Consider the following 10,157-nt stretch of genomic DNA (forward strand, 5'->3'; position numbering starts at 1 on the left):
AGAATTATGAAATTGATAGTACCACATTTGATGAATCGGAAGACATACTCTTCCACAAACACATTTCTAAATTTTTTTTTTTTCGGTCTTTTTAGGGCCACACCTGTGGCATGTGGAGGTTCCCAGGCTAGGGGTTGAATCGGAGCTGTAGCTGCCGGCCTATGCCACAGCCACAGCCATGCCAGATCTGAGTTGTGTCTTCGACCTACACCACAGTTCACAGTAACGTGGGATCCTTAATCCACTGAGCAAGGCCAGGCATCAAACCTGCGTCCTCATGGATGATAGTCAGATTCATTTCTGCTGAGCCATGACGGTAACTCCAACACACACACATTTCTACATGATGTGTCTTACTTTCATGAGAATCAATCAAATCAGTAATTAGAATTCTAATTATCATTACTTGCCACCTGTCCTAACAGCCAGATTCTGTTTGCCTTCATGTGGCTTGCAAGAGCCCCAGGACCTGAGACACTCCTGACTGAGGTGGGACAGGGCTCCATAGCACACTTGGACTCAACTCATTTATTCATGAACTTATTCTTTCAATGATTCAAGATTATTTCTTGAGTGTCTAAAGCCAAGTATTGTGCTTGGGACACACCAGAGAACCATGGCATTTGCCTTCATGGGTCTTACATTCTTCTGGGGACAGTGTGACAGAGAAAACAAATTATATAAAAAATATATACTGGCAGTGTATGTATATTATGAAGAAAAACAGAGCAGGGTATGGAATAATGGGTGTGCCTGGGAAGAGAGCAGAGGACATGTCAGAATACACAGTCAAAAGGAAGTCTGACATAGGTGATATTTGAATGGATACTTAATTGAAGCAGAGTGCCCCTGAACACACACAGAGGAAGGACATTCCAGGCAGTGTAGGATTTAGGATTAAGCCACTCTCTCTGATTCCATATTTGATCCAGTGACCCAGTGATAAAACAGAAATGAGCTATCAAACCATGACAACACAGGGAAGATACGTAAATACATATAACAATGCAAGAGGCCAGTCTGAAAAGGCTATTCACTGTGTAGTTTTGATATATGACATTCTTGAGAAAGCAGAACTATAGATACAATAAAAGGTCAATGGAAAGCAGGGGCCTGTGAGGAAGGAGGGGTGAATGAGTGGAACACAAGAGATTTTTAGGGTGATGACACCATTCCCTACAATGCTGAAATGGTAGACACATGACATTATGCATTTATCAAAACCCCTAGAAAGTACAACAGAGTGAATCCTAATATGAACTATGGACTTTAGGTAATAATAATATGTTGATATAGGTTCATCAATTGTAGCACACATACCACACTACTGCAACACGTTAACAATAGAAACAAGTGTGTGTGTGTATGCATGAGAGAGAGGGGGGATAGAGAAAGGCAAGGGGAAAGAAGATGAGAAATATGTTCTTTCTGCACTTTTTTTTTATAAATTCAAAATGCTCTAGGAAATAGTCTATTTTTTAAAAAGGGAAGTATGCATAAAAAGGGATGAGAATTTGTGACTGCTTCACAATCTACTGCAGCATTGAAGACCATCTGCCAAAACTTACCCTCCACATTCATCTCTAATTCATCCCTCCAGCCTTCTGGTCCAATGACCTAGCATCCTGCAACCCAGTCCCTGAATACAACTGCCTTTCTACACTCTGGTGCATTTTCTGATGTTCTTCCCTGACCCAGTATGCTTTAATCAAAAAGAATCCCTTCTTCCTTTGCATTCCAACAACATCCTACAAATACCTTATTATTGATCCTAGTTGGCCTTATACTATGCTCAGTTTTTACATCCACCTGTTCTCCTTGAGGGCCAGATCCTTGTCTTAATTTTCTTTGATTCAGCTATAACGCTGAGCACAGCACAAGGGACGTAAGTGAACCTAGTGAATGCTGATGGGAAATAGTAATTAAACATATGAGAGATGTGATTATTTAGTAATGAAAGTCCTGTTTTCTTGGCTTTTTTTCTAAGTAGTTTGGATTTCCTGATCTTCTTTCACTGCTAATGACCCAAATGCCATTTTATTTGTAAAATATGAAGAGCAGTACAGAACGTTAATAAATTACACAAATGATAATAATAGTAAATGATTTCATGTAAAGTATGTAATTGAAAAGGGAATCAAATCCATGGCACATAAAGAATACCAGATATATATAAAAAAAAGAATACCAGATATAAACAGTTATGTAGTGGTAAAGGAAATCACACATTAAACTGTTAGCTATTAGAGCCAGCAGATTCCGACCATCATTGACAATTCTAATATCATAAACATAGACACAGTTTCCTAAGGAGGAATTTGGTAGTCAATACTGTACCATTTGGGGGTACATTTTTCTTTATTACCTTGACAATCAGAAACAGTGGGGATTTAAGTTTCTGATTTTAACTGATAAGCAGATCGCTCTCTGCCAAGTATTGAGCTCTAATGGCCTAAGGTCTGCTCATTTTTTCAACATCATTTCTGTGCAATTGAAATAAAATGATCAATTAGTCTTTTAAGCACAGCATCTGTGTTTTGAGGGCAAGTTGAGAATGAAGTAAAAATTGATCTTGTGGATGAGTCTCAGAGGGGTGCTGGCTCTCTCCCTTCAGGGAAGTTCCCATCTCTGAGCAGAAGGCAGCTGCTGGAATTAGGACAGAAGGAACAGACGTGTAGTTTAGTACATAACCTATGGAGCAGTTTTAAACTGGTAACAACTGACATAAGTGAGAGCTAAACTAATGTGACATAAGCTGAGGAAAACAAGTGACTTAAACAGAGTGACACCTACTCAGTGTTACACACTTGGAAGGGAAAGAAAGCCAGGACCCCGACTCTGCAGGGGCTCTATCGCTGCTGCTAAGAGGGACCAGAGGGGCTGGGACAGGAAGGGAGGAGGGAGAACTCCACAGATGGGAATCTCTGTCTTCTCCAAAACTAGGTAATGGCTTCACATAATCCCCTGGGGCTTTCAATATAAACTAATCAGTACAAATGCCTGTAGGGATGTGCTTAGTGAGTACTATTTAGAAAATGGCGCACGGAAATACATGTATTTTAAAGTGTACACAGAACTAAGATACCATCAGAGGAAATAATCTGTAGCAGTAAGAATCTTAGGTTAATGCATGTAGCTCACAACGTAGGAAAAAATATGAGCAAGCCTGTGATATGCATAAACCCAATTGACTATTAACATCTTACATGACAAGCAAGACATGCCTACTTAGAAAAGCTCCACAGATTCACTGACACCCCAAATTTTGGATAAAAAGATGTCCTCTTGTTTAGTTTTCAAAGATGGAGCCCAGAGCTCATCAGATCTATTCCACTGCTGTGAACACCAGCCCAAGCAGTCACCTGTATCTCTCTCCACTCCAATACACACATACTCACACACTCCAGCCTCAAGGGGAGGAAAGACAAAGTTCTTCATTTACTGAATCATAGTAAAAAAATTATTCAGCTTATCTGGTTGTTTTGATTACTATATGAGCCAAATTTATAAACTGCCTTGCACATGGTAATCTCATAAAAACTGCCGTCTGTGGCTGTTACTACTGTTGCTGCTACTATCTGGATCTGAGGTAATGCAGGATGTAGGGATTAACAATTATGATGCATAATGAATCAGTTGTGATATAACACAAAGAGCTGATCTTGGAATCACATCAGCCTGGGTTTGAAACCATTTACTGACAACCAAGAGAGTTTGCCTTATTGACTCAACCTCCCCGAATCTCCACTTCTTTCTCTGTAAAATGGAGCAGGAGCATTTACCTCAGGACTGTTGTAAGGAATTCATGTAAAGTAACTAGGAAGTAGTGGGTGATGGATAAATGTCAACGTCTTTTGCGATTTCCTCCTAAACCTTTCCTGTGAGCGTCGCCACTACAGACAAGAGGATGCAGCACTGAAGTAAGTGGGCTGTACACGCGACATTCCTTCCCACTCTGAGTGATTGATGGAAATCTGTTATCTCTTTCTGAGCAGCAGCTGCTGTTGACTGCCACACAAGTGTTCCCTGAAACATGCTGTTAGCAGATAGTGATGCTTTATTGCCCACAGTCAGCTGACCATTTCTCTGGAGGAGTGAGAGATCCAAATATAACGTGTGAACCAATGCAGCCAACCTGTTCAGAATTTGGTCCTGGATGGTCCTTACCTACCCCATTTTTCAGCAACTCTGCATGCTTACAAAGCACTGAAAGCCCATTCATTATAACTACATACCTAAAATGCCCCAGTGTCTACTGGCTTTATCTCAAAAGCCAATTATATTCCTAAATTTGTTTTTCAAGCTTTCTTCCAAGAAATATACACCCGTTCTCTAGATTTAAGCTACTGTATGACTTTTTATCTCCTTCCTCAATCCTTTCCCGGTGTATTTGCCACGTAGAAGTTGGCCATGAGATTTATAGTGAATACTAATGTGAACCCTGTCCTAAGCCTCTGCAAAGAGGCAGAGTAATCTCGGTGGCAAGGGCATGGGTTCTAACGTATGATACAGCCCTTACTGTCTATATGGCACCCACCTCAGTTAAGACTCACTTCTCTCAACTGTAAAATGGAAATAAGAATGTATTCTGATAAAGGATTGTTGATGCTGGAGTTCCCACTGTGGCACAATGGGATTGGCAGTTCTCTGGAGTGCTTGAATGTGGGTTTAATCCCCAGCCCTGCACAATGGGTTAAGGATCCAGCACTGCCACAGCTGTGGCGCAGTTCACAACTGCAGCTTTGATATGATCCCTGGCTCAGGATCTACATATGCCATAGGGTGGCCCAAAAAAATTGTTGATGCTTAAGTGAAGGCATGAAAGGAAAGTGCCTGGCATGTACTTGATGCTCAACATTTTATTTTTTTAGGGCTGTAGGTGCAACATATGGAGGTTCCCAGGAGGCTAAGGGTCGAATCAGAGCTACAGCTGTCAGCCTACACCACAGCCACAGCAACATGGGATCCAAGCAGCATCTGTGACCTAAACCACAGCTTATGGTAATGCCACATCCTTAACCCACTGAGCAAGGCTAGTGATTGAACCAATATCCTCGTGGGGGGTTCTTTACTGCTGAGCTACAACGGGAACTGCTGGTCTTTTTTTTTTTTTAAGTACATACAGATCTGCTCAGTCTATCTTCTTGGTACCCCTTGTTAAAAAAAAAAAAAAAGAAACTCTTCCTCTGGGAACTCCCTGGTGGCTTAGCAAGTTAAGCATCTGGTGTTGTCACTGCTGTGACTCAGGTTTGATCCCTGGCCACATTCCACTGCTGAGGCCAAAAAACAAAACAAAAAACTCCTACTCTGAACCTCTTGCCCATTTTAACTCAGCCCTGTCACAACTTTGGAGAAGGAATTTATGTGCCGATGGCTGCAGAATGCCTCCATCTGTATAATTCCAGAGCTTCAGTGCTCGGTGGTGGGGATGGGAAGGATGGAGCCTTCCCAGGAAGAAGAAGTGACACTATGGTTCCACCTTCTGTGAGACCACAGGTAGCTTAACAGACAAGAACATTTCCTGGGCGCCCACTGGGCTCAAAGCACCTGATTAGGCTCAGTGAGGGATGACAAAGGAAGGAGAAGATGGGCCTCCTGCTTGGCTGCTCCCTCTGCCAATAGCTCAGAAGCCTGAGAACAGTGGGGGTGTCAAGGTGAGCTGGAAGGATGTCACACCACAATGCACACTACTCAAGAGGAGCGCATTTTGTGCTGGCAGGTATTCTGTCTGTTAGCACAGAAAATATTCATTCCTGGAGTAAAGAATTGGGAGTTAACCAGATCCAGGGCACCGGGGGAGGCCTTGTAAATCACAGAGCTGCCGAATAACCTGAAAACTCCACTGAGAACAGTGAGAGTATGTATTCCAGTCACAAAGGAGCACAGAAGCCTTTTGTAAGCCAAGTGAAGGTGGATGCTGTGCAGTCACTGTGCAGAGGACAGAATCTGGGGCAGCAGTTACAACACAGCCACAGCCAAGCCCAAGTCCTCCTGCTGTCTTTATTTTTACTGTCCTTTTTAAATTTTCTGATTTGTCTCTTGTGGACCCTGTCTGTCTCTTGTTTGACCAGAGAAGGGCTGGAGATGCAGGGCTGGGGTGGGGAGCAGATGGGGGGAATCCCTTGGCCTAGCAAGCAGCGTTTAGAAGAGCAGGCTGCACCATCGCAGGAAATGTGGACCACTGTTTCCCCCTTCCTGTTCTATCTCTGTCATTTCTGAAATGCAGATTTGCAAGGGCTGATTCAAGTGCTTGAGTTTAGGAAGAAACTCAAGCCCTCCCACAAAGTCCTGGGCTTTGTTCTCCCTGAGATAACACATTCTCGTAGAAACTAAAGCTAAGTGGGAAGATAATCCAGGTGGGTTACATGCCAGTTATTTTCTACTAACCTTTGAAGGCAGATGTGTGACAGACATTTCTAATTATTTATAATGACACTTTTATTACTATGGCTCTTTCCTCCTAAGGACTTTCTATTTCAGCGTGCTCTGGCAGGCTATTGCTATTCATCACAGGTTATTTATTTTAAAAATGAGGTGAGGCGATATCCACATAAGTAATCAAACTTTCTTTTAAAGTCACATTTTATACATCTTTCTGCTATTAACATTTTTATATTGCCAGGAGCACTTACTTTCCTGTTTCAATTCAATTATCTTTATTTTTTAAAAGGCAAATCTCAAAGTTGTAACTTAAAACAGTTAAAAACAACCAATAGAGTCAAAAAAGCAACTTTAGAACAGGAGAAAGAACTCCAGATTTGAGACAAGAATACTAGGTTTGAGTTTAACTGTACCACTTTAGAAAATATTATTTAATCTTTCCAGCTTCAGTGTCTTTAGGTAGAAAACAAGGATGAAGATATCTGCTTGACTGTGTTGTGGTTACAAGAGTTGAATGTGATGAATTAAGAGCATGAAAGCTACCAGGTGAAAGAGTTTATGATAATTAGGTGTTTTCCTGGATAAACAGCATATGGAGATTAATGTTCACAGAACTGAAGGGCAGCTTTGAACAGAGGTACACATTTGAGGACCCAAAATAAAGCTCAAAGATGGGCTTCTTCTAGGAGCCCATGAATCCCCTGAAACGGTGTGCAAAACTTCTGGGCACCTGTGTACATTACGACTCTCTGGGTTATCCAATCAAGAATGACAGGTAGGTGCCTGGGGAGCTTGGAGAAATAGGTGCAACGAGGACTTGGAATACATCCAAGGTGCTCGCTCCACCTAGTGGCTCTGTTTCTTCCTAGGATGGGTATTATTTGTAAGCAGATGGGGTCTCCTGAAGAAAGGGGAAAGAGAACTAGTCATGGCCTTTTTGACATGAAAGAAGCCATTTTGGCCACATGTTTGCCCTTGAATAGGTCTCAGGAATTAATGTTCTTAAGGGAAGTAAGGGAATGCAGGAACAAAGGAAAAGCAGTCAAGAACCAATAATTCAGTGATAAAACAGAGTCCTCGTTTCTCCTCCAGGGATACACATCACAACCTAACACATGTTTGAGTTCTATAGGAACTAAGCCCCCACCCAGGTGGAGGATGGAATGATGATACCGACCCCCATGACTTCAATCAATGGAAACATGAACTCTGTCAACCTCTGCCCTGATTTTCTGAAGTCTCCTCTGCTCAAGCCCCTTCATGAATATGCATAAACACTTAGTTTAAAAGTTCCCCATTTTGGTGTTCAGGGAGATGCTGCTTTGAGAAATTCTCTGGTGTTCCCCTTACTTACCGAAAGTAATAATAAATCTTTCCTTCTCCTGATCTCTGGCTCGGTTGTGTATTTCAGCCCAATACCAACAGGTGAACCAAGTTTTCAGGTAACACAGTCACTTTTACACAGCTGACCAGCTTCTCCGAAACACACAGAAGGGCATGGATTCAGATGATTACATCTCCCAGACTTAGCAAGGAACTGGTTCCCTCTCAAGTTAAAATCCCCAGGAAAGGACAATGGTCAGTCTGGTTTTTTTTTTTTTCAGTTTGTTTTTTTGTCTTTTTGCCTTTTCTAGGGCCTCACCCGTGACATATGGAGGTTCTCAGGCTAGGGGTCTGATGGGAGCTATAGCTGTTGGCCTACACCAGAGCCACAGCAATTCCAGATCCAAGCCGCATCTGCGACCTATACCACAGCTCACGTCAACACCAGATCCTTAACCCACTGAGCAAGGCCAGGGGTCAAATCTCATGGTTCCTAGTTGGATTCGTTAACCACTGAGCCACAACGGGAACTCCTGATCAGGCTGTTTTGATCGGAATATCACTGTGGCCAGGAGGCAGGGTATTTAAGATGCTAGTGGGAACCACTTGCATGACAGAGTAGGAAAACAAAATCTTTTTTAGGAGTAAAAGGAGCTTGAGTGTGGTTCTGGGGAGATAAATTCACAAAAATAGACTATTTTGTGGGAATTCTTAGATTTTCAAATGTTTTCATTCCCCACAGAAGAACCTATAGATATATCTGCAGATTTGAGAATTAAAAGGATGTTTCCTTTTGTAAAAACATCTTGTGGCAGATATTTCTTAAAGAAACCCAATGTTTCTCTGATTACGTAAAATGTTTTCACTTAACTTTGGCCCTATAATTAAAGTTATTAATAACTTCACATAAACAAATTAATATTCTTTTTTTTTTTTTTTTTTTTTTTTGCTATTTCTTGGGCCGCTCCCATGGCATATGGAGGTTCCCAGGCTAGGGGTCGAATCGGAGCTGTAGCCACCGGCCTACGCCAGAGCCACAGCAACGCGGGATCCGAGCCGCGTCTGCAATCTACACCACAGCTCACGGCAACGCCGGATCCTTAACCCACTGAGCAAGGGCAGGGACCGAACCCGCAACCTCATGGTTCCTAGTCGGATTCCTTAACCACTGCGCCACAACGGGAACTCCGACAAATTAATATTCTGATTGAAGTGCACAGTAGACTCCAATTAAGTTCACTACTTCTCAATGGGCATCTTAGGTTCTGTAAAAATGGCTAATATCTATAAATAGAGGTCAATTTAACTCAACAAATATTTGAATACTTACTATGCATAAGATCTGAGTCTAGACAATGCCAAAAGATAGTTAACCACTTGGGGAAAACATCCTTAATATGTGTGGTGATTAATTTTATGCATCAGCGTGGCTTGGTTATGATGTCCAGTTGTTTGTCAAATACCAGGCTTCATGTTGCTGTGAAGGTATTATTTTTAGATATGACGACACTGAAATGAGTAGGCTTAGTAAAGCCAATTCTTCTCCATATTGTGAGTTGCCTCATTTAATCAGCTGAAGGCCTTAAAGCAGATGGGTTTCTCAAAGAAGCAATTCTTCCTCAAGCCTTCAGCATAGAAACCTTGCCTAAGTTTCCAGCAAGCAGATTTCCAGCCTGCAGATTTTGGAGAGAACACTGCAACACCACGCCTGCCCTGAAATTCCAGCCTGCTCTACAGATTTCAGACTTGCAAGCCCCCACAACTATGTGAATCAATTCCTTAAACTAAGTCACCCGGTCTCTCTCCCCACACCCCATCGCCTTTGTTTCTCTAGAGACTCTTGGTTAAAATATGCCTGAAATCTAAAGCGTATCTAAAATTGAGACGAAAAAGCCAACAACACAAGAATAAAATGAGTAAAAGTGCAGCAGAAGCAGACCTTCCTCAAGTTCACCTACCTCAGTGTGTACCTCACATGCTGGATGCGTCCTACCAGCGGCTGAGGCAGCACAGGCAGAGGAACCAACCCCCGGCGGAAGTGCATTGGGAGCTGAAGAGGCTGCGCGAGGCCAAGACCGAGGCGCCGCCCACAAAGAAGCCCGAGATGGCAAAGACGCACCTGTGAGTCATGATCATTCTCCCTGAGAATGGTGGGTAGTATGGGGAACGTCTACAAAGGCAAGGCCTTCAGCTAGGAGGAAATCATGCCTGACAATAGAGCCCTTAACTGGGCGGGTTCTCCATCATCTACCGGCCCATGGAGTAGGGTGGGCAGTGCATCAGGACCACCCACTGCCCATGCTTTTTCCCTCTCAAGTAGCATGCTCCGCCAATTAAAAAAAAAAAAAAAAAAAGTCACTGTTTTACATAAAAAGAAATACAAAAAGCTACTTAATGTTGCTCAAAATTAAAGTCCCATTAACAGCAATTTAAAAAATATATTTTACAAATCA

General features: G+C 42.4%; 1 long non-coding RNA gene across 1 annotated transcript in view; it reads right to left on the bottom strand.

The window, feature by feature from the left end:
- The window catches only part of LOC110256435 (uncharacterized), a 91,442-nt gene extending 81,708 nt beyond the window's left edge, over positions 1-9,734 (bottom strand). The window contains exon 1 of the long non-coding RNA XR_014824912.1: positions 9,663-9,734. This is a non-coding gene — a long non-coding RNA (uncharacterized LOC110256435). The remainder of the gene's footprint in view (positions 1-9,662) is intronic.
- Positions 9,735-10,157: the final 423 nt, after the last annotated feature.

Source organism: Sus scrofa, chromosome 13 (genome assembly GCF_054392235.1).
Source record: "Sus scrofa isolate SSC_HxYL_T2T_F1_AM1 chromosome 13, Sscrofa_HxYL_maternal_Yorkshire_Landrace_v2.0, whole genome shotgun sequence".
Lineage (NCBI taxonomy): Eukaryota > Metazoa > Chordata > Mammalia > Artiodactyla > Suidae > Sus > Sus scrofa.